This window comes from Pezoporus flaviventris, unplaced genomic scaffold (genome assembly GCF_033815535.1).
Source record: "Pezoporus flaviventris isolate CSIRO_AGI_PZ_B2104156 unplaced genomic scaffold, CSIRO_AGI_Pfla_v1 ptg000031l, whole genome shotgun sequence".
Lineage (NCBI taxonomy): Eukaryota > Metazoa > Chordata > Aves > Psittaciformes > Psittacidae > Pezoporus > Pezoporus flaviventris.
This window is the reverse complement of record NW_026892579.1, coordinates 65,769,258-65,792,860: the sequence shown is the minus strand read 5'-3', so window position 1 is coordinate 65,792,860 and position 23,603 is coordinate 65,769,258. Positions and strand designations below refer to the sequence as shown.

At 42.9% G+C, this 23,603-nt stretch overlaps 1 long non-coding RNA gene across 2 annotated transcripts in view; it reads right to left on the bottom strand.

Annotated features, from left to right (window-relative positions):
* LOC133273324 (uncharacterized) overlaps positions 1-21,239 on the bottom strand; it is a 67,432-nt gene extending 46,193 nt beyond the window's left edge. For both annotated transcript variants that reach the window (XR_009744737.1, XR_009744738.1), the window contains exon 1: positions 21,078-21,239. This is a non-coding gene — a long non-coding RNA (uncharacterized LOC133273324). The remainder of the gene's footprint in view (positions 1-21,077) is intronic.
* Positions 21,240-23,603: the final 2,364 nt, after the last annotated feature.

The following is a 23,603-nucleotide window of genomic DNA, read 5'->3' as shown; positions in this document are numbered from 1 at the left end:
ATTTTCATTAGCTCCCCTGGGGATTGCTCCTGCCAGGAATCTTTCTGTACTATTCAGCTCTAGTTTTCTATTTCTCACTTTTTCCTCCAGGAGAAGAGCTTTTTGAGCAGAGTGACAGCTCACAAGAGGTCTTTGGGCCTGAGGTCTACCCCAAGGCCACTTGCACAGAGGGGTGTCAGGGCTGTGGGTGCCACCATGGAAGAGGAAGGTGCATGCATTTATCTAAAGATAAAGAATAAGTAAAAAACCACCTAAAGTTGTGTCTTTCAATAAATCCTTACCAGGCAGCAATATTTTGTCTCATGGCAGAAGAATGAAGGCAGCAGATGTGGGGTTTGCACCTGCATTTTGTCTTGGGGGGGAGCTTAGGAAGCAGCTCACCAGGATTTTGCAGTCTCCTGCAATCCCACTTTAAGCATTGCTTCCTGAGAAAAGGTTAAACGAGGTTTAAGCACAATGTAATAAACCTTCACTGTTCATAAAGTTGTGTGATAAATGCACTTGTGGTTACTCCAGATAAAAGCACTGAGGTCAGCAGGCAAAACCGGGAGGCAACAGCCCCACAGAGCCAGATCCTAGTATCAGGCAAGCCATCCTTCAGTGCGGCAAGATGCTCACCTCCAGCCCATCCTCAAGATGGAATGGGCTGGGATAACTCCTCACCCATCACAGACACATTGCTTGCAAAAAAGCTTGTGACATTTGTGATTTGCTTGCAACTTTCAACCCAAATTGCCTCCTGTGTGCTTGGTCCTGATGGGGAAGCAAACCCACCACAGTTTCTGTGTTCATTTTGAAGCTGAAACTAGATGATGGGGATTGGATCTAAATGATCTTCAGGTCCTTTCCTACCCTAACTATTCTATGATTTGGAAACAGGACTTGCTGAGACTCCAAAGCTAAAGATGATTGCGTTGAGGTCAGATTCTTCTCCTATTTGGTCTGGAAAGCACCTCAAAGCACAAGAAGGGCCATGGAAGCAAATTGAGTATGGTGCCACTGACTGTAGTTCAGGTGAGCAGAATAACAAATTATTATTGTTATTCTAAAAGGAAACTCTGATTCCTGGGGGTATCCCAATTCTATCGAGCTCATTTTCCCTAAGTTTATCTGAATAACATGCCCTTTGCTTGCAATAAAGAAATACCATATACCCCATCATCACAAGTAGCAGTTTATATGAGCATAACATTGTCCTGATGAGTTCAGGTAGGAACCTGTTTGCTTATAAAATTTCTCCACAATTTGCAGTATTTATGATTCAGAAACCAGGCCAAGAGGGAAGAATCCTGTATGGCAGGGAGCCCTTGGGCCTGCAGATTTGATTCACAAAATATGGATACAGTCACAGAGTAATGATCTTGTTGGAAAAGAAATAATAATAGTAGCAAAAAAGCATAAACTTACAGTGTATTCTCCTCCTTTTTGGCGCTCAGTGACTGGGTTTAGCCCTGACGGGCTAAAACTCAATGCCAGGGTGGTCAAAACCCCTCTTTGCCGGCATTGCAAGAATGTTAAACTGCTTCTCTATGTGTATGCAACCACTGAGGGAAAGAGCAGGACAAGGACAGATACCTTAGGGACACGAGATAACCAGGAGAGGCTGATCATCAACACAGAAGCCAAGAATCCTCCTTTGTAGTGCTGAGATACTGGAGAGATTGTGTTGGCCTGAAGATGTAGTAAAGTCTCATGAAGATTGGAGTAAATTGGAGAAAGATTTCATTCCTCAGTTATGCCAAGCCCAGACACTCCAGCTGATGAGAAAGAAAAGGGATTTCCCCCGTGGGACATCTAACAATAAGAACTTTACATCAGCAGCACATCAAGAGACAATATTACTCCAAGTGCTTTAAGATAAAAAGGATGCGAGTCCTTTTTAAGAGGTTTCTTCACGGGTTGGATCCCTCAAAGCCAATGTAAACTGAGACCATGCACATCACTGTGGTGTATGTTAACCATGAAATGCCATGGTGTGGAAGATCAGCCATGTTCAAGACGGCACTTCTTTCCCCACACTATAGGATGCCTGTGGCAGATGAGCCATAAAGCCAACACTTTATGATGGCTGGCAAATGTCTGGTTGCAAACAGAGGCATTCCACCAACGAGGCACTTGTTAGTGTAAGGGCCCATCCATAAACCGTGTTTTTACAATAATTCCCTTCAAATTGGATTGTTGTCGTGATCAGAGAGCCATTTACTGGAAGCAATTGCTAATTACACACATGTCCCCTGTAGGGAGGATGTACAGCAAAATGAGCATTTTGGAGGGGATTTCTTGCGTTTTGTAACTCCTACAGTTTCACCCATGGATATTTTCCAACAGGCCAGGCTCAACATTTCTTCATCCGACTTCAGCAAGAGTTTTGGCTCAGCACAGTCCTGCGAGACTCTGCTGTATATGTTTTGGTCAATTAGAAAACAAAACATGAAAACAAATACTCCTTGAATCGCTCTAAAAATCCCATAGGGCATCCTGTCCATCCAGCTGACAACTCAAATATTTTCCTCTCAGCCTATTCCCAGCACGGTTTTCACTGGCCAGCGTGGCACGGCTTTCCTAGATCTCTTGGGAGACCAGTCCACGCATCACTAGATGGTATTTTTTCTTCCACAGCATCACTAAGTTTTCCTTAGCTCAGTATCATCCCATTACTCTTTAAAGTATCCCAAATAATTTCTCTTATGCATACACTAGTAGCTTTCTTGTCTATCCAAACTCCTCACCAAGAGGTCTTGAATTCTTCTGCTCCTAAAGAAGTCAACAAGCCATATCTGCTAAAGATGGATTTCACCTTTGGAGAGTAGCTGTTTGAAGAGATACCTTTACTCCTGATTTCAAGCTCTTCACAGCTGCTCTAAGACCCTCTTGCATTGCCAAAGAGCCTTGGTGTAAGCCCAGTGCTGGGTGGAAACTTGCCCTGAACCCAAGGCGTTCTGGATCCTCACCACAACACCTATGTGCATGCATTCAGCACATACATTTCTGGTTTACATGCCTAAAGAGAATGGCTATTGCCTCCTTCACATATGACAAAATAAAACAAATCGCATTACATATTACAGCAACATGCTTTGGGGTCTGCAGGAGCTGTCTGTCTGCAGGAGTGATAAATCCTTTGGCCACACAGTTACCCTCTGATATCTAAAGAAACCCACCTGGATGAAAAGAAGGGGCCAGATTTATTCATGGAGCAATTCCACTAAAGGAAACTGGAGTAACTCCAGACATTAATCTGAACCAGTATCTGCAGTGCAGACCAGTTGTGTTGTATTTCCTAGCTGAAATTAAGAACTATGTAAAGCGTCCAGGGCTCCAGAGCACTGCGTTTTCCTCTTTGGCTGATTGGAATCCTTTCAATAAAAGTGAAATGGGGAGAGTAATGAACGCCATTATTTTGTTTAGAGACTGGGGGGACATAGGCAAGAGCTGGTCAGAGCAATCGGGGTAAAACATTCTCCATCAGGAAATGCTATTTTGTCAGATAAGAACTCGGTGCAGGAGCCAGCACGTTTTGATACAATTTCATTTAAAACAAAATTGAACCACGGTGTTTTGGCGAGAACAAACTCTAAAATTAAATTTCATTGGAACACCGCGAGTCAATTATTCATTGCAAAAGAAAAAGTTGTTCTGAACTCTTCCTTTACGTTCTATTCCTAATTATAAAAGAAAAGAAATACATAATTGGAATGAAACCTTTTGATTTATTGAACTAGAACATTTTGACTAATTCAAAATAGCGTGTCCCAGAAATGTGTTTTTCACAGGCAATTTCAACTTTGTGCTTCTGTTCCAATTCGGAACAAAACTCTAGATTTTGAAATCACAAATTTCCCACTTAAATGGGAAAATTTCTGTATGAGAAAGCCAAGCAGCTTACACAAAACGGATGGCAATTTTACACCTAACTTCCCTTTCCAGTGACTTCAGAGCAGCTTCAGGGACATCTGAACAGGCAAAACAAGGCACCGAGCAGCACAGGAGGAAACAGGATGATACAGAAGATGCAAAAGTCAGGTAGGGAGTACAGTGCTTTCTTCAAGGGAGATATCAGGGGGGTGTGAGTAAGGATGCCTGACACTCTGGAAAACTGGGTGAGACTCAGAGCTCATAATTCAGTGGTCAAAACAAGTGGCCTTCAAACAAATGGCCACCCCACTGTGGAGAAGTTATCCCAGGGGTCTCCACACTGCTTTTCCTCTTCCAGACCCCACTTCCCACACAGCACAGCCTGAGCTGCAAGGGAACACGCACCTCCACCCCGTAATTGTTTGTAGTGGAAGGGAAAAGCAGTGACCAGGCTATTGAGTAGTTAACCACACAACTGTTACCTAATGGTCCTAATTTGCATGATTTTAATAATAATGAATAAAACCAAACAGTTAAGTTGCACTTCTACCTCAGCAAAACGGGGCTATAATTGTGCAGAGAATAATTTTATGGGTGAATTGTGCCCTATATTATAGGAGATTAGAATAAAGTGCTCTAATATTCAATGTCTTAGCAGGTGCAGGCACTTACCTGGGCAATTAAAGTCTTTTTAATATACAAATCACAGCCAATAAGACTACTGGCATGGCAAACTGGATCTTTCAGGATGTATTGTGTTGGCCTAAAATAGTTTTTTTGTTTGCTAGCAAGAATTTCTCTAACTTTTGTTTAATAGAGAAAATGACTAAAGGCAGCCTCATTTGCAGAAGATTCTTAAAACACTTGGATTGTGTCACTTCTGTGAAAGCATTTAACATGCACCTATCTTTCTGCAATACATGCATTAGTGCCTTTCACTTTGTATCTCTTTTTGAAATATACCCCATAACAATTAATCTATTTCTATATTATATCTGCTAGGGACTACTGGGATGGGTTGAATAGAATTTAGCCTTGAAATAATAATCAGATCATGGAAAGCATATGAAATTTTCTTTAATTGATGAATTCATCAAGCTCATTAAATGCTTTCTTTTGTGCTCGGAGCATACAGTAGATAGGAACAGGTAAAATAGGTGCATTGTGTCCTGTGAAATTTGCAGAAAAGCATTTTCCAGTTGCTCCTGAAGTTGCAACTTCAAAAAAATGAGGAAAACCAGCTCTGCACATAGAACCAACCTGTATTAATAGTTTCACATCTTTGCTGCCTTTCAAAATAGCATGATTTTGCATCCAAATACCAACCAAAAGTGCAACAGAAATTACTGTTAGTAGCTTTAAAGAGTGAAGACAGAGAAGTGAGGTTTGTCACTGCATCCCACCGCTTCTCCCACCCAACCCCATGGTAGGGTCCTGCTCTATAGGACAGGAGGTGCTAGATCACCCATAAACCTACTTCCCAGATTGCTATGACCCAAAAGTGCAATTTAGGTGAGGATGGGGATTGTTGGAGTCTGTAAAATGATTGTCCCTTTCTCGTTATTGCCTGGTGGAAAACAATCCCCGTGGTTTCCCAATGGAGGAGCCACAGCGTGGCAGCTTCCTCACTCAATTCACACCTCTGCGTGTGCAAAGAGGTGCAAATTGCACCTCCTGGAGCTGCCTCACCATGGGGTGTTATCTTAATGGAGGGCAAGCATTGTTTGCACAACTACCCTTTGAGCAGCTCCTCTCCTGGAAGGCAGATTACATCCAGGGACAGTCCTCAACCCCAGCTCCGCAGCAGGTTGCCCTTGGCCACTTGGGTCCCAGAGGGAATGACACAGCGCCAGTATTTGCAGTGATGGGGACATGCCAATCCCATTCTGGCTGCACCAGGAGGAATCACAGCCTTTCCCATCTTGGAAACAGACTGTGGAAGAGTGGCCTGAAAGAAGCTGGAATAATTTAGGGCTGAACACAGACTGACAGCTGCATGAGAAGTAGGTTGCACAAAAGCCAACAGGGACATCCTCAAACAGCACATGCAACCACAGAGCAAGTCCAGTGATGAACGTTGTGCTAGATCACCATGTCTTCCAACATCCCACAGAGGTAACAGACTGACATCAGTTTACACACAGAGTGCATTCAGCACGCACCATACAGATGAGTATTCGGCTGGAAATTGGCACTTCAAACATTTGGCAGGTAACCCTATCAGTCCCAAGTGAGACTTCCTCCTTCTTGGAAGAGGTTGGTGGTTTCCACACAGCTTTGTTTTAGCATAGAGGTGGAAAATACTCAGAGCATGGCCAGTTAAGATAGAAAACCATTTTGCAATATAGATGAGCATGGGCTTTTCCACCTCAAGGGGGTTTAATAACATTTTAAACCACGCACCTCAAAAACCAGTTATATTTCCAAACTAGGCTTCCCTTTCCGGTTTACAAGGAGAAATGGGCACCTGCAAAACATGAATTGCATGCCCCGTGCAGGACACTAACTCAGTAGAACAGCCACTCCCCAGAAGATGCCTCTCCCTGTATAATCCAAATAGGAAGAGGCTGGATACTGTCTTGGACATATAATTCTTAGATAGATAAACATTGATTTATCACAGGGGGTGCAGTAATCCCCAAGGACCTTCTCCCTTCCCATGGGGAACAGCACTCCTTGCTGGAGAGCATGTACAGAGGACAAGCTGGAGAAAGCAGTGGCCACCCTCTTTGCTGGGAGGGTCATTCAGCAGCCCCATATCCCAAAGGCAGTTTGTGAGTCCAGATCTCCCGCATCTCTATTTTTCGATGCTTATGTCATTAACCACAGCATACTTGGCTCTCCTCTTGTTAAACCATAAACATGGGAAAATCCCTGAAGTTACCAATGCCTTCAGAAAAAATAAATAGTGGAAGCTCTGAGCCTCTCTGCTCCTGCTGCAGAAACAGTTTTAAATCAAGCTTTGGTTCATACCCAAGCTACTCCTTAAAGGAACTTAAAGCACTTTTAACATTCAGACGTACTCGCGCCCAGCATCAACATCTTGCCTTAGTCTCTTCTGAGTTAGCTGGGAAATAAACATCTGCAACTGCTTTACATACTTTTTGCATTCTCATTTCCTAGGCCAAAAGTCTTCCACTATCAAGCCACAAATTAATCTAATTATTTGGATATTTAGGCCATTTAGGCTCAAGTCAGCAGAGAGTTAGGCATGTGTCTAATACTGCTCTGCAATGTAACTGCTGGGGGACTAAAGATAAGCAGATGCCTAAATGCTGCGCTGAATTAAGCCTCAGTAACAGTATCTTCAGAAGCTGGCTTTAAACAAACTGGTTTTAGGCAAGTAAAGGATTGCCTTGGAATAGAAAAGCCAGAGGATGGGAAGGTATTTACCAGGTGTTGCAAACACACTGTGAAAGGAATAGATTGTTTTTAACAAAACTACTCAACATATGGCTGAGATAGCTGGAATAATGATGAGAATAGAACAATAAAAAACAAAATATTTTTGTAACTCATCATATGGTGACTTTGACAAGTCTGAGGAGGTGTATTGCACCTTTAGCATCGCCTTTGGAAAGCCCGGCAACGATAAATCTGCAGCTTTCTTGCACAGCACAAACATGAAGGTGTCCCATTCTGCAAGGGGTGACCATTAAGCTTTGCCTTGGCCCTCTGGTTGGCCTGGCCTAAAGAAAAGTGATTTGCAGAAAGGACCTGTGACCAAAACTAATATAGCACAGAACATGCAATACTGTAAATAGTTAAATGAAACAACATAAGAGCGAAAGCAAACTGTAAGAATATCATGTTTCCAACTGTAATGTGGGCATTTATATGCAATAAAAAAGCTAAATTATCCAGATCCATTATCCTGATGTTCAAATTCCACACATGACTCCACTTTGGGGGAACAGCAGGAATGTGACATCCCTTTGGGGACCACCCTGGGACAGCCATTGGAGGGGACACCCCAGTAGGGCATTAATGGATGGGATCAAGAGGGAAATTATCATAGAATCACAGACCGGTTTGGGTTGAAGGAACCTTAAAACTCATCCAGTTCCTACCCCTGCCATGGGCACGGACACCTTCCACTACAGCAGCTTGCTCCAAGCCCCTGTGTCCAACCTGGCCTTGAACGCTGCCAGGGATGGGGCAGCCACAGCTTCTGTGGGCACCCTGTGCCAGCGCCTCAGCACCCTCATAGTAAAGAACTGCTTCCTGATGTCTGATCTAAATCTCCCCTCTTTCAGTTTAAACCCATTCCCCCCTGTCCTATCACTTCCACAGTGCATTTCCTAAAGCACCAGCAGCCTCCCATAAACCAGCCCAGTAACACATGAGGTAGTGGGTCGCTACCTTTTCCTTCCCAAAGACCTGGAGCCTCCTGCACCACCTTGCTGCAGCTCCAGCCTCCGCCACCCAGTCGCTGCGTGACCCCGCCAGCGCTCATGATACATCGTCCCGTCACCCTCACCGTTTACAGCAAAAAAGCTATTTAGCCAGTGCCTGCAACCCTTCAGCCCGCAAAGCCTTGACAGCAGAGGTTATAGGAGGGGAAAAAAAGGGAGGAAAAAAAGAGGGAGAGAAAGAAAGAACAATGTGCAATCGGCGCTGCATTAGAGATGGAAAAAGTACTTAAAGCCTCCAACATTCATCAAGGCTGAATACATAAATGCCACATTTTGAATAAGCCAAGCAAAAGACAATGACAAAGGAAAGGCGCGTTGCTTCAGGAATCTCTATCATTTTCATTTGCTGCTGTCAGGAACCTGTTTTTTGCCTCTCACTCTATCAGCCATTACAGCATTAATGAAGTAACCTCACATAGTTATTGACTGGCTTGTCAGAGTCCCTGCCTGATCCCTTAATAGAAACCATTGGTCTTCAGTTAAAAATGGGGTGAGCTGGGAGGTGCTGTGGGCATGTGCTGAATTTCAAGTGCACTCCTGAGGTTATCAAAAGCCATGAAATGCAAATTATTGTATTTTTTAAACACACAGATTTCATGCAACTGAGCATATAAAATTGACTAATACTGTACTTTATGCATTCCTAATAATGTTTCCAAATATGCTCTGCATATGATCTTTCCCCAGAAAGTTGTGGGTGGTATTTGAATAAGCAGAAATGGGCCTAGTTTTATTTTGTGAATAAAGTAGTTTCCTGGATGTTGCAAGTCTCTGTTCCTCCTAATAGAAGGTAATGTTTATGCACTGTCTGTTCAAACAACACGGGTAATCCTTTGTCTGAATTTCTGTCTCAGGTCAAAATCATTTTCCCTTCATTTATATTCCCCCCCCCCCCCCCTTCATAAAGTCCCAGAACTAGTATATTCTCATTTACTAGAGATTGAGGGTTGACAGAGGGTCTAGAAATAACTTCTTTTCCCAGAAGGTTATAAATCCAGGGAGTAATCTAAAACACCGAGTTGTTAATTCCAGTACTACCACGCCATTGCCTGTGATGTGGGTACATTACTGAATCAGCCCTGGTTGACAAGCAATCATTACCTGCACGATATCTGTGTTGAGCGGGATGCGAGCGCATCCTCGTGCATCCGCTTGTGGAGGACACAGCATCCACAAAGGCTTTGCCAGCTCCGTATTTGGTACCACACGTGAGCAGGGAAAAGCTACAGGGTGACCTTTCATCAGCAACTCCGGGGAGGAGCTGGGGCCTGTGCTCTGATTTCATTCTGGCTCTGAACGTTATGCCCAGATGTGCGCTTTGCACATTCGTAATCAGCTGAATTGTGGCCCAAGCATCACCAAGTCCTCTCGATGCATCACACTCCCAAATCCCGCAGCCCTGCCCTGTGTGAGAACTAGCCCAGCAAATTCAGCCAGCTTTCTGCAGTAAAGCTTTACTTGTGGGTAAGATTTTAAAGCCTTTCATCAATGCAGATAGATCTAATAAACATGCTTCTGCCCTGTCTTTCTCTTCAGGAGAATCTCAAAGGTTAAACATTACGCTGAGTTTGAAAACAGTAACAAGAAACCTCACATCTCACTTGGCATAGACAGCAGAGACAGGAATAGTTGTTCAGCCAGACCTGATTTGAGATTGTTCAGACCTCTTGGGCTTGCAAAACTGGGTTGGTGCTCTCTGAAGAACAGACTCCCATAATAATTGTGGTCTTCACTCGTTTCTGATTGGGCTAAAAACTCCCTGAGAACAACTCTCAGGGCACTTCCACATCCCTGGTCTGAAATTAAGCACATTTTTCCTAATGAAAACCCTGTTTGTTGATTTGGTGACACTTTTTCCCAGTCTGAAATATTATGAAATCCTTTCATTCTCCCCCCTCACCCGTCTGCTTTCCCCAATTAATTATTTGTAGGCTGTTTCCCTCCATAAAAGATATTCTTTACATAAAAACATTTGGCAGGTAGCACATTAGGAATGTCTTTCATTTAACCTATTTCCAAAATACTCCCAATGCCAGCAGCGCACTTGCTCACCCCTTCACATGGTCCTGGGAGAGCCACAAGGCATCATGAAGCCTCAACTGCTCCAGAACCAGGGGAATGTGGCTTGCAAGGCCTTTGAGAGGACCACAGCATCACCCCAGAGTACCAAGAGGGTCCAGCTTGGGACATCCCAGCTATTGTCTTGACGTGCTAACACATACCAACTGTAGGGAGTATTTCCAAGACTGTCCTCATGAGGAAATAAGATTGATTTGAACCATGAAGATCTCTCAGACACGGGGCTGGAAGAACATCTTCTACCAAAAGCATTTACCATGGACTGAAACCCACAGCTCCTCCCCAAAGCTTAGCAACCCAAGAACTAAATCCCAGTTGTCATCACTGTGTAGGACAAGCTTATTCTGGCTGAATATAAACAAAGTTTGCTCTTTGTATATAGAGAAAAACCCAACATAACACCACTTTCTAGTCGATTCAAGGTCCATGAGAAAATAAATGGGACCACAACCCCTGTGCTTTCGACCAAAGCTCAGGAAAACTTTAGGTTGTTATTTTGTGGTCTAATTCAAAGTCCAAGTAGCCAACAATCTTTTGGGTTCACTCTCGGATCTGTGTTCGAGCAAGCTTGCATGCTAACAACTCCCAGCTAGGCAGAGCTGCGGGCTAACATTTGTTCAGATTCTTGCTTCCTGGAGTGATTTGTCCATCCCTAACTTGTAAGCTCTGTGATCTTTGGGGATTTCTTTCCTTTTTGTCCTTTTTTCCTTCAGGATACACTGATGCCACGTTTGCACCATGAACTCCACAAAAAGCCACTCTTGCCCACAGCTCCTTACTCTGCGGCAGCAGCAGCCCGTATGTAGAGCATCACTGCCAGGAGCTCATCACTTCTGATCTTTTAATTGTGCTTAATGATTGCTGAAAGGAACCAAACAATCACGAGTGAACTTCAGCTTCCCTGGTAATTAATATTGTTATTACAGAAATGTTAATAATTATTAGACTCCAGCAATGGAGGAAGCAGTGAAGATTTTGAGCATCTCCAGGAAGACGCAGCCTCCCTCACTCCCGTTTCATAGCTTTGTCCTTATTTTGGACATACCCCTAATGCCCACCCTGCTATAAGCCCAGGAAAGCCTCCTAATTGCTTGTAAGAAATTCTACTCATTGCATAGCTTCAGTCTTGAGACAATCTTTGTCTGGGGACACCCTCTGCGGTCCCAAGGAGAAACATGCACAGCTTTTGTGTGCTGCAGCTGCTGCTATGGGCAATACCCAGGCAAATGCTGCACTGAATTTTCACACGAGCAGTGCAAGATCTACCTTATTCTTAAAGGCTGCTAAACAGCAAATTTGCTGTATGCAAACAGGCCTTGCTGTTTGGTGTGTCCTGGGGGGAGTGCAATAGATTTGGCATGCAAAAAGCTGTGTCTTCAGGGATTTTACTTTGTTTTAAATAAGTAGTCTGGACGTATTGTATGAGACGAAGTAATTAGCATTCCCTCAGCCCAGCAGGGCAGCAATTTAAACTTTTACAAGGAGTCAAAGTTCAGGATGCTGCCCTGCCATCAACTTTCTACATACAGAAGGGATACAGACTGGAATATCCAAATGTTTCAGGCTACTCTGGGTTATTTGAAACTCCAATAGACACATTACTATGGGGAAATTGCTTAATCTGCTCCAGAATTTATTGCTATTGTACGTTCAGGATGGAGGTCATGGAGGGTGAGAGAGGGCTACACTCAGTGCAAGTATTTCATACCGTATTAAAAAGTTTCTGACCATACTTTAATCCTCGAAATCATTACATCCTATTTTTATGCATATAAAAACACTCCACAAAAAGAATCTATATTTGCACCCTGCTCACAATAATCCCATAGGGTGGGGAAAGGAGGGAAGCAAAGCACTCCGCTGCTCGCTTCGGTGCAGAAAGAGACAAGTTTGTTGTCATATAAAGCAAATAAATAGAAAAGTGAGAAAAGGAGAAGCAAAGCAAGCCCTACTGCGTTGCATTGATTTAAGAGTAAGTGCCTGCTGCCAGAGAAATGGATTTTTTTTCACCCGTTAGGCAGTCATTTTACAAATGTAGGATGCCGGTACTGATTAAAGCTTGCGGAGAAGAGAGCTTTGCATTTTTCCTCTTTATTTTTGGTTCATCCTGACCTTCACTCCCCATGGCACAGCCCTACTCTGCCAGGCAGCCTCCTATCTGCTTGGGGTCATTGGCAGGGATAACATGGCCCCTGCCCAAAATGAGGAGGAAAAGTCAGTGCCCCAAGGCTTGTGGGGGTTTGGGAGTGGACAGGGGCAACTGAAGCTGGTCATAAGACAGACAAATACTTTACCTCCCTTAGCGTAATTATTTGGGGCTTTCTGAGACAAACCAATAATGAATTATTTCTTTTTCTTGCTCCCCCACACCAGGCTTTCACTTGTAAGAGCAGGTAGGACTACCGAGAAAGAGGAGATGAGAAGGAAATGCATAGCACCACATTTGTACAGCAAACGATTCACACTCGGTGAAAGCAAAACAACTCGAGCAGGAAGGAAACCTGGGTACCACAGACCTAAATATAACAACAAAACTACTTGAGAAACAGTCTCATCTACTTGCCCTGAAAAGTATTGTCATTGTTCTGCTGGCTTTATTTAGTAAAACGTCTAATAAAATTCAGTGGGAGTTTTAGTGTCATCTTTGCACTTCACAGAAATACATTCAAAAGCAAAAAGCTTGAGGAATCAGCGCATCAAGATTTTAGGTCTCTTGCAAGAACAAGCATCAATTATATACATCCCCCCCCACCCCCATAGGGGTTTCAAATTAAATGCTTTTTGTTTGCAAATAGAAGTATTATCTCGGGTTCTTGCTATTTTGTATTTACTAAGCAAGGCAAACTTTGAACACAAACAGTTCAGCTCTTTCCCATCTCCACAACACCTAGTAAAGGGTATCACCCTGCAGAGGAGATGCTGCATGTAAAACAGCCCTCCACCTCCCCACCTTCACTTCCCAAAGGGAATTTTTTGCCTTCCTATTTTACATAAGGCAGCACAAGACATTAAGTAACTTGTCTGAATCAGTAATTCCAGCTGCCCCATGGCTGAAGGAGGAGATGGGAAAGGCCAAGTGGGAGCTTCACTTCGTTAACATACCCCACAATGCTTCCTCCTAAATTGAGACCAGCTTTCTCCCTCTACCCCCAATGCAAATTTGTCCTAGCTTCAGTCATTAGGAGGGCCAAAGAGTTTATTTCCTTTTCTTCTTCATTTCAAGCCTAGCAAATTTCTTCTTGCGGGTGAAATACTGCAGGAGGAGGGTGATGAGAGGTTTCCTAAATTTTTATGGATTGGCCCAAACTAAACAGAGAGAAACAAATAATAAAGTTATTGATTGTATGGGGTTTCCAGACTTCTTGCCTCCAAGAGGCTTGAAGGGTTTGCATACCTGTTTGACTGCTGGTCTCCACCACTTTTGGAAACCATATGAGATCAACAGGATCTTGTCCAGCAAGTTCAACACCAGCAGCCCTATTAGTGCCCATGGATGTGGTTTAGGGACCTTTTCATCCTGCCATCACTGCACAGAGCCCTTGATCCCAGAGCCAAGCTTTGCTAAAACCAAGGCTGTTTTATTTACTTTCATTAAGGCCCATTCCTATCATGCATTTAGACACTCTTAATCCTAAATTTTCTTGTTTCTGCCGCAAGTGCATTTTCTAATTGAAAAGAGAGGTAACTTGTTTTAGTGTCACAGGCTTTAATTAAGCATAGTTTGTCTAGAATAGCTTCAGGGTTTATTTATTATTTATTAAAGAAAGGTTAGTTATTTATTTGGGGGAGACGCATCTGGACTTGCAACTCCATGGAATAAATCATGCGAGCCCATCACTCAACCTGCTTTAGGACATTAGTGGATTACTATTGGGGTCAGCAAAAATATTTCTTTTACTGATAAAGTGCTACATAATAAGGATATTTTGGGTAGGTTCAAGTCTCCCTTGAAGCCATGTTTTTTGCTGGGCACTAGTCAAGGACAAGGACTGGGCTTTGTTTGGTAGGGGGAATAAAACATGGGCTTACTTTGGACCTTATGTGCAAGAGTGCTCCAAGGTCATCACCGCGGCAGGCACTGTAAATGGTGTACAGGAGAAGATCCACAGCCACATGTGAGGATAAATCCTGGTGCAAACAGACCAGCATGCATGGAAGCATCCTCTGGGAGCAGGGAGGACATGCTGTAGACCAGCTCCTCCTGCAGAGTGAAGCTCCCTGTGAGCAGGGGGCTATTAAACAGCCATTCGAGGGCAGGAGCCCATAAAGCCAATGAGGGGCCCATAAAGCTATGCTAAAGTCATATTTTTGCCTTTTTTTTTAATTAAAAAAGCTTTAACGTTCCCTTCACCACTTCTGGGCTGAATTGGTTTGATCCAGAAAGGTAGTTATGCATAAGAGCAACCACTTTATATTGAATTAGGGGATTTCTCATGCAATGCATCTCACCAATTACAAGGCAGGGATGCAATTCTATGATTTATAATACATTATACTGTTAAGTAATATAACATTATAGATACAATTTGTACCTATCTCTCCATGGATTAGAGAGGTGGCACATGAAGAGTGGATCATTAAACAGCAGTGCAAGGCCAGGGGCCAAGCACTTCTGTTTAACAAGCTGCTCCAAGTACCACCCCTCTAATCCATGGAGAGAGAGAATAAATTGTTCCTGTATGTTGTTATAAATCATGTTCTTTGGGGTTTTCTCTATTTTTTAATTATAAAAAATAATAATTATGATTCCTGTTTAGGGCCATCTCTTTCCAGGGCTGAACTAGCTTAAACTGAAGGCACTTCTGTTCCGGAAAGGGTCTGAAGCCAGACTGTATAATTTACAATCTGGCCAAATTTGAGGGCAATATGGGAGAGTGAGAGGGATGCACCATCCCCCTGGATGAGGGAAACTGCTCTCCTGGTCAGGCCAGGCCAACTACCCCCACCCTCCCTGTTGCAGTAATATGCCTGTACCATAGGCAATCACACAGGACAACCAGCATCAATCTGCCCTAAGTGAACAGGCTGCAAACGTCAAGCACGGGCTAAAGAGGCAAAAGCCTTGCTTTATCAGGAAGGAGTGTTCTGGAGCACCCAGGAGCCCATCAGCACCCAGTTTGAATGGCACCTGCCCAATACACACCACAGCATCAACGTGTTCATGGCCATTTCTAACACTGACATTCCCCAAGGCTAAATAATCTTGTCCCCATTTCCATGCAAACATCAAAAAGCAACTGTGGCCAATTAAGTTGAAGTCCTTGGGAGGACAGAGCTGTCATGGTGCTATTTCAATGTAGTGTGCTAACCTGCTCTGCTCAATGGCCATCTATAGCTGTGGAAGGTGAGCTCTTTGACCTCTAACTCTTCTGTTTATATTACCCTTCTAGGGTCAATAAATGCAAACACCAGGCTCTATAGACAATACAGTGCTTTATAACATTGGTGCCAGTATTAAGGCTCCATGCCTCAGCTTCCAGGTTTATTAAACTCCATTATAATCCCCTTAGTGATGACACCACCTTTCTATAACAGTACAGTTGCTTGGCTCCCAAGGAGGGAAGCACAATGCTGAAGGCTGAAGATATAAGGACACTGTTAGGCTGCCTTATAGACCCTAACTCATCATGTGACAAGTCATTGATTTCTATCGACAATTTCATTGTCATGTCAGAACGTAACCTGGATCAATCTTTCATTCACTTCAAAAGTAAACAATGCCCCTTAGAATAGAAAAAAAAAAAGTACTAAAATAACAAAAATAATAAGAAGCATCCAGTTTTTCCTCAAAAAAAAACAGAACCAAGACTGCTCGGCAGCTATGTAAAGCAGAGCAAACTATTAATAGAGAACACATTGACGAATTCTATCACTGTTTCAATTTGCAAATTATTCACAAACCTACTGTCATTCATTCAATTCTTTTCAATTTATGAAACTATATTAAGTTAGCATTATTCTACAGAAACTATTTTCAGCCTCAGAAAAAATCTCCAAGGGCTATTTACAGTGTTTGCTGACAAGACATCATCACCTCAGCCATGACAAGGTGCCATTGCTGTCCCCTGGCTTAACAACCAGCTCCTAAATAAATAGAAGATACAAAGATCAGACCTTCAATGCTGTCTATGTTTGAAAAAGAAGATAAAAAGGAAAGGCTGGCAGGACTTGGCATTGGCACTGCATTACATTTCTATTAATAAAGAATGGCAATCAGCTCTAAAATTAATGTGGATCTGTTATCTCTTCATGCACACAAAGAAGTTGTGTTTAACTTGTTCACATGGTCTACGATGCAAACGATGAGGCCAAGTCATTTGTTTTCCTGTTTGATTACCTCTGTGCCTTTGCTCTGCTCTGGTTTCCTACGTTTTAATACGGCAAAGCATGTATGGTCATGTAGGATAAAGATCTAACTGTCAGCATGGTCCCTCTCTTTGTTTCTAGAAGCTAGGTAGATACATTTCATATGCCCACATATCAAAACTTGCCTATTTCTAGGGTCTGGCCACCTGATGCTCTTCACCACTAGTATTTAACAGACATAAGTTTGCATGTGGTGCAGGTTAAAAGTTTTACTGGCCTTCAGGAGAAGATATTTCCGAAGTCTTCACAATAGACGCTCTGGCAGATGGGAAGGCTGAAATACAGGTTTCCATACCATGATGAAAAAGAAAGAGACCCTGGGGCCTTAAAAAAATAAAATAATATAATGAAAATACACCTCTTCATTTCAGTTTCATGGGATTCAAGTGATTTACAACAATTCCCTAAGCAGTTTTCTTGCAGCACAGCTCCCTAATGAGGCTGGGGAACCAGCTTCTCTCCATATTACCACGAATAGCTAGTTGGGACTGAACAAAGCTTTCTTGGCTGGCCCAGGTCTGTGATGAGCATGAAAGGTAAATTCAGTTTTTCAAGGTGGAAATCATGTTCCTGATGACAAGCTGCTGACCATAGCTTAGCCATCAATCAGTCACCTTTTCTAGTGATAGACCATCTCATTACATACTCTAAATTTGAAGACGTGTTTGGAGTATGTTAATATTGGTTGCTTTTTCAACAAGGGTTACTTGGGATATTATTTCAGGTTGTTACCTTCAAATCATCTAAAACTGAATGAAAAGTAAGGAAACCATCCAAAATTACCACTTGCCCTACAAGGTTCAGGCATAAAGAGGGTCTCAAGGTATTTCATGATATCGTCTTAATCAACTGGGGAGCACAGGACAGAATTGCTTCATAAGACCAGAGGAAAAGAAAATAATACAAAGAAAAGCCATTAGAAAAAGGAGGAAACAAACCAAATGGAAAACCTGACGAGGCATTTGCCAATAGGGAATTTGTGTTCCTTTTAAAACATTATCTTATGCATTGTCTGTCTTGTCTGTTCAAGTGGCATCTCCAGATATGGCCCATCTAGCTACTCACAAGCAAAAGACAGAGAGCCACCCTGGGATCTTGTCACATCCATCTCACACAGGGAGAAGAAACCTGACAGTGCCTGGGACGTCTTGGCAAGGAGAAGCAACAAAGAGCAGCCAGGAGGGGAAGCAGGGAAGAGCAAGGAAGAGCTGCATCTCTCAGCAGGGAAGAGCTGCATCTTGATAGACTCCCCCTCTCATTCTTCTCCAACCTCCGGGCCCAGCTGGACTCAATGTCCCAACTGCTCTCCCTATTAGGACGGGGGACGTGGGAAGCACACGGCTGGCAATACACCCGACAGGCTTGTGGGGATCTGAGAACACCCTCAGGTTCACAAGCACCCGGAGTTTGCCAAATCATTTCAGCTCATCTCTAATTGTCAGCGATCTCTATTAGCTCAGTAGTGTGGCTTTGACATAAGGATGAACAGAAGGGTTGTTACTGGCTAGTGATAGGAGAGGAGCTTCTAGTCCAAGGAAGAAAAGCATCTTCCATGGCAGAAGGAGAATCTTTTTTTCCTTCCCACATAGGCTATACTGTATGGAAGGCTAAGTAACAGCAGACAAAGGGACTACACAATGGATGTCCATCAGCTTTAATCTTTCCAAATATCACACAAAAATAGAAAGAGAAAAAAAGGCTTTAATGTAGTGTTCACAGTTTTAAGCACTAACAGATCCATTTTATAATCATCTCCAGGGGAAAAAAAAAAAAAAGGGGTAAAACAGAAATAGCACCATGTGCAGCTATCACGGTATAGCACAACTCCCTTTGAACCTTCAGCTGCAGGTTTGATAGTGGCAGCTCCTTCTCCAGAGCACTTCCCTCCCAGAAGACTGACACCCAGTGCCATGGTGAAACTTTCCCCATGCCAACTCAAGCTAAATTTATGTAGACAGAAAGAAAAGGGAGAAGGGAAAGCAGAGTCTTGACTAAGGGGCTAAAAACTGCTCCGAGACAACGTTTTCTGGATTACATCAAAATTCTGATCTTTCCACATTATTTCCATGAACAACAGCCCAAGTTAATAGGACCTAAAAATACCCCAAACACATTTCTGGTTTTGCAAACAGCGTTTCATTCATGCATGTCTGCCTGGTGATGCATCATTACAATTGTAATGAGATAGCTGCCAACCCTGGAAGGGTGTAATGCTCAGTGTACTTGGAATGTTAAAGAGGGACTGAAGCCCTATATGAGATTAAACTGAGTTTCATTATATAGAATCAGAGAGAGATCAAGCCAGGCCTGGTGCTAGAAGTTACATGAGCTTCCCAAAGCATCCAGGGCCACAACCAGCCCTGCTTAAGATGTAATGCTTTGCCCAATACGTAACCATCAGTCCTTAGATCCCAGGAGTTCCGTTTCAGATCCCAGGATGGGTCAGGCATTCGGGTGGCAAGTGCATGCACTCACAGAGGCAGGCAGCATTGCTGCTTGAGATGAGATGTACCACAAACAGGGAAAATAAACCAACCCTAAATTAAAGCGCTTCCAACACAACACAATTACACTACATAATGTTTACTTATCTTATACACACTCCAAGGGAAGATAAATGTCTAGTAAAAACCACAATCTGCTATTAAACAGCTATAAAATACTTTGCTGTCTTCCCATTTCAAAAGCTCCCATAGTATAAATAGTGGTCAAAAGTTCAGTGAACTGTCTTGTAGTCTGGTGCTCCATTCAAACCCTGCTATTTCCAGAGAGTCTCCTGACACCGTATCTAATTTCCAAAATGAATATGCTTTAATTTTCCTTCTTCATGCATTGTGCTTTTTCCTCATTTAAAACAGCAAGAGCCTCTGGCAGTAAAGGACATCACATTTCTGTGTGAGATGAAGCTTTTTTCCCCCTATATGAGGGAGAATGGCATGGGTCAAGGGAGAAAAAATGTATGCAAAAAACATCACACCCCACTGACCCCAGTATATTTTACATTACAATTTTGCCATTTCCAATATAGGTTCATTTTGCAGTGGACCATATCAGCCATATTTCAGGGTTTACAAAAAAAATATATATATATAAAAATTCAGTACCTGGAGCATTGTCTGCATACAGCATGTCCTAACACAATATATGGATTGTCATATTAATGTGTAGTGTAGATTGCAGGGAACACACAAAGCATGCAGAGAATACTTATGCATGCCAGGGAGGCAGCCCAGGTGTACCTATCGTGGACTTGAATATACATTCAATTATATCTGCAGATAATATACAAGTGCATTTTTACATCTTAAAACCCAGACTGCTCTATGCTGCAGGTGAAACCTTTGGAATCAGAGGGATTTTCTTTGGGGAGGGGTTTTATGCCATACAAGCCTTGCTCCCCTGAGCCACTAAAGTGCCTGTAACAGGGCACCTGACACAGGTTCAGCCATTTAAGCTGAGGTTGCCATGCTTTCAGTGGGCAACACAAGTAGCTTTATCTCCTGGCATACATTAAAAGCCTCCTTCCACCCGTTAGCACAGGCAGAGATAATTAACGCAGAGCCTGATTCAAAAGGCACGGAAAGTTCTAGGAGCAACTCAGTACTCTGCAGCCATCCTTTACCCTTCAGTGTTGTAATGGAGTTCAGCTGTGACCACAAGCTCGCAAATGAGTTTAGCTGGGACCCCTGAAGCCTGTGTTAACCCTGCTCTGAAAGTGCAGCCCTGGAAGAAAAGATTCACTTTTTGTTATCCCAACCCTTCTCCAGGACCAGACACACCAGGAAAAGGATAAAGCAGAAACCTGGGGCAATCCCCGTTTTAACCAGGGCTAAACCCCATGTACTCAACAGGAGCATTGCCTGACTGAAGACCATTAACAGTTTTGACTTCAGGTACTGCACAGACCATCATGCTCGCAGAACTAGCACGTCTCACCCTTACAAACAAAATCATCAGCCACTATTTTGACAGGAAATCAAAGAATCTGACTTTCTTAAGTATCAGTTCCCACAAAACCTTGCTACTATCCACAGATGGTAAGCTAAGAGTCACGAGAGAGGCAATACATACGTACAGGCATCCAAAGGTTAAACATGCCAACAAAGCAGAACCACGTAACAGGAAATAAACATACACGTGGGTAAAGGGATTAAAAAGTAAAACAATTATTAGATTCTTGCCACAAAAAGACAAAACCACCATCTTTCACATCAAGCAACTACTCCACATTGCAATTGCCATGGAAAGGAGCAACTTCAGGTCCTACAACCATGAAACTATCTCTGCTCTTCATCTCACCAAAATCTAAAGCACTGTCATGCTACAAAGCTGTAAATCTTCAGGAATAACACAAAGACTTACCCAAAATTCAGGATAGGCCAAGACAACGAATGACACCCATATGGCTGGATGGAGATATTCAGATGGAAGGTAAAGCAAGGTGCAATAGAGCTGTGTGCTGGGGGAGAAAACAGAAGCTCCAACTGCTGTGGAAAGAGCTCCACAGGTGCTTGGAATTTACTAATTAACTTCCTTTCAGCTCATTGGTTATAATTGCTCTGCATTCATCCCAGCCCTGACTCAGCATACCCTACATAGTGGTGTGGAGCTGCTTTGGGGGTTGATGGAGCTACCTTGGGTTATTTCAAAATCATGGCCAGGGCACTATAGGAAATGGTTCCTTTAATGAGGTAGCTGGGAAACTTCAGAGCCTGGAGATGGGAGGTGCTGGAAATGAACCTAAATGCAATTGCAAAAGCAGTGCTTTCTTGTTGCTATTTTAAATAGAAAGGGTAAAACATGCAATATTTTCTTCAGCTGTTAGCTCTCTTTAATGCCACAGGGAAGCATCCTCTTCCTTGCAAGCTGTGGACACGGGGCTCAACAGGTTTGCTTGCTTATTGTCAGCATTTACCTGAATTAGCTTTTAATAAAAGCCTTCGGAGAAAGGAAATCCCCTGCCTGAGACAAAACATTGGGAATCTGAGTGGTGGCCGCTGAGCCACTCAAGGTGGCCATCAGTTGCACCCCTGATGTATCCTGTTCCTTTCTCACCACAAATCCCCTCAGTGATGCTCTGCACAAGACCTGCTTTTCTATACGCAGTTACTGGATGGGAACCTTAAAGTGGTGTTTACACTTCCATAGTCTCAAGAATTTCAGGATGTCTCTGGCAAACATTGCTGTGTTTCAAGTGGCCAATTTGAGCAAACTAGATGTGGTTGAGGGCAGAACTTGGCCCTTCCTGTATTCATCTGGGGCTTTGAACTTGTCAAAATGAACCTTGATTTCATAAAATAATAATAATAATAATAATAAAAATACTAATGTTCTCTTTGGCTTCAGAGCACCAGTTCCATCAAAGTACTGACTATTGGAAGTTCAACTGCTAATGGCAAGCTATCTTGAAAAGGGAGAAGTCTGGAGGCAAATTATGAGGGAAAGAATAGATATTAATCATTTTTAAAGTCATTCTGTCTCAGGCATTATTTTCCTTTTCTTTCATTATTCATGATGAGTTTTTTGCTTGAAGGCCAAGTGAATTCAGAGGGCCTGACCCATCCAAACACAACCATGACTGTCTGAACAATGCAGCCCAGCTGAGTCTATAGATAAAAAAAGAGTCCAAATGGAAACTAAGCCTTAAAAAAAAAAAGGTAATTTTAAACATTGGATCTACACACACACATGTAAATATAATTCTCCTTCTGATCAGTTTATTTCCCAGTGCTTGGTCCATGGTGTTCCTATTACATCCATCCTATTGGGGGTTCTGTGGTATGGGAGTCCCAACAAGCAACTCATTGCGTTTGCTGTTTCTCTCTGACCCTACCTCCGTGGCCTCCAAAGCCAGCTTGGTGGTGACAAGCCTCTTTCTGTCAAGGCAAGGCCTCTTACCTTTGCTTTTTTAGCTTAATTCCACAGCTAATGAAAACTCAGTAGCTTCACTCATAACTTGAGTAACCTGCACAGCCTTTTGCTGCTGCAGAACATGACCAGACACCATGAAGTGAGCCTAAAGCCATTTGCTGCTCCCTCTACTGAGAAATTAAAAGTCTCATAGGAAAATATCTCAATCCAGGAGAGGGTTTTTTTTTCCCCAGAACACTCCCTCAGGAAAGATTCCCATTTTGCATGTAGGGAGCACCAGGCAGACATTAGGACACAGATGGACAATGTGTCCGTGGCAAATTGCTCTTACCCAAAGGATGACGGGGGCCAGAAAGAAGCTTTCAAAGCAGAAGCAATGACAATTCATGGACCCATTTTCTCCTTCTTCAGTAATTCTCAGCACCCCCAAGTAGCCCCATCCTTGCATGCTGCCTATGAAAAATGGCAGTTCAAAGTTCCCTTTGCTTCAGGGAAAAATAACCCTACAACACTGCTTTGGTGAATGTGTATTTGTAACCATGTTCCTTGGAAGACAGGAGCTTGCAATGGAATATCTTTGGCAAACTTAAAAGTACCTGGTGTACTTTGCCTACCCTGAAATGCACTCACCAACACGTATCCTCTCTCAGACTCCACAGATGTGTGCATCTGCAGAGTACGGTGTTAATAATGAATGTAGTCGTATAAACCCCTCAGTACACAAATACACAGACAGAGCTTCACATTTTGCCTGCTTCTCTGCAACAAATACCCAAACTGAAACAAATTTAACGAGATACACTACACAAATCTGCAGACAGAAGTTGTATCAAAATTTCAACTATCTTCAGCAAGAAAGCGCTTCTATTTACAGTAACGCTGGCAGCATATACTGTAGCTAGGCAGCCACATTTATTTTCAATTATCATTTTTGCCTTTTTATACAGCATAATGAAATGCCTGGTAAATTATACATTTTTGTAAAACACAAACTTGTCTCTTTATTTGCAGCTCAAG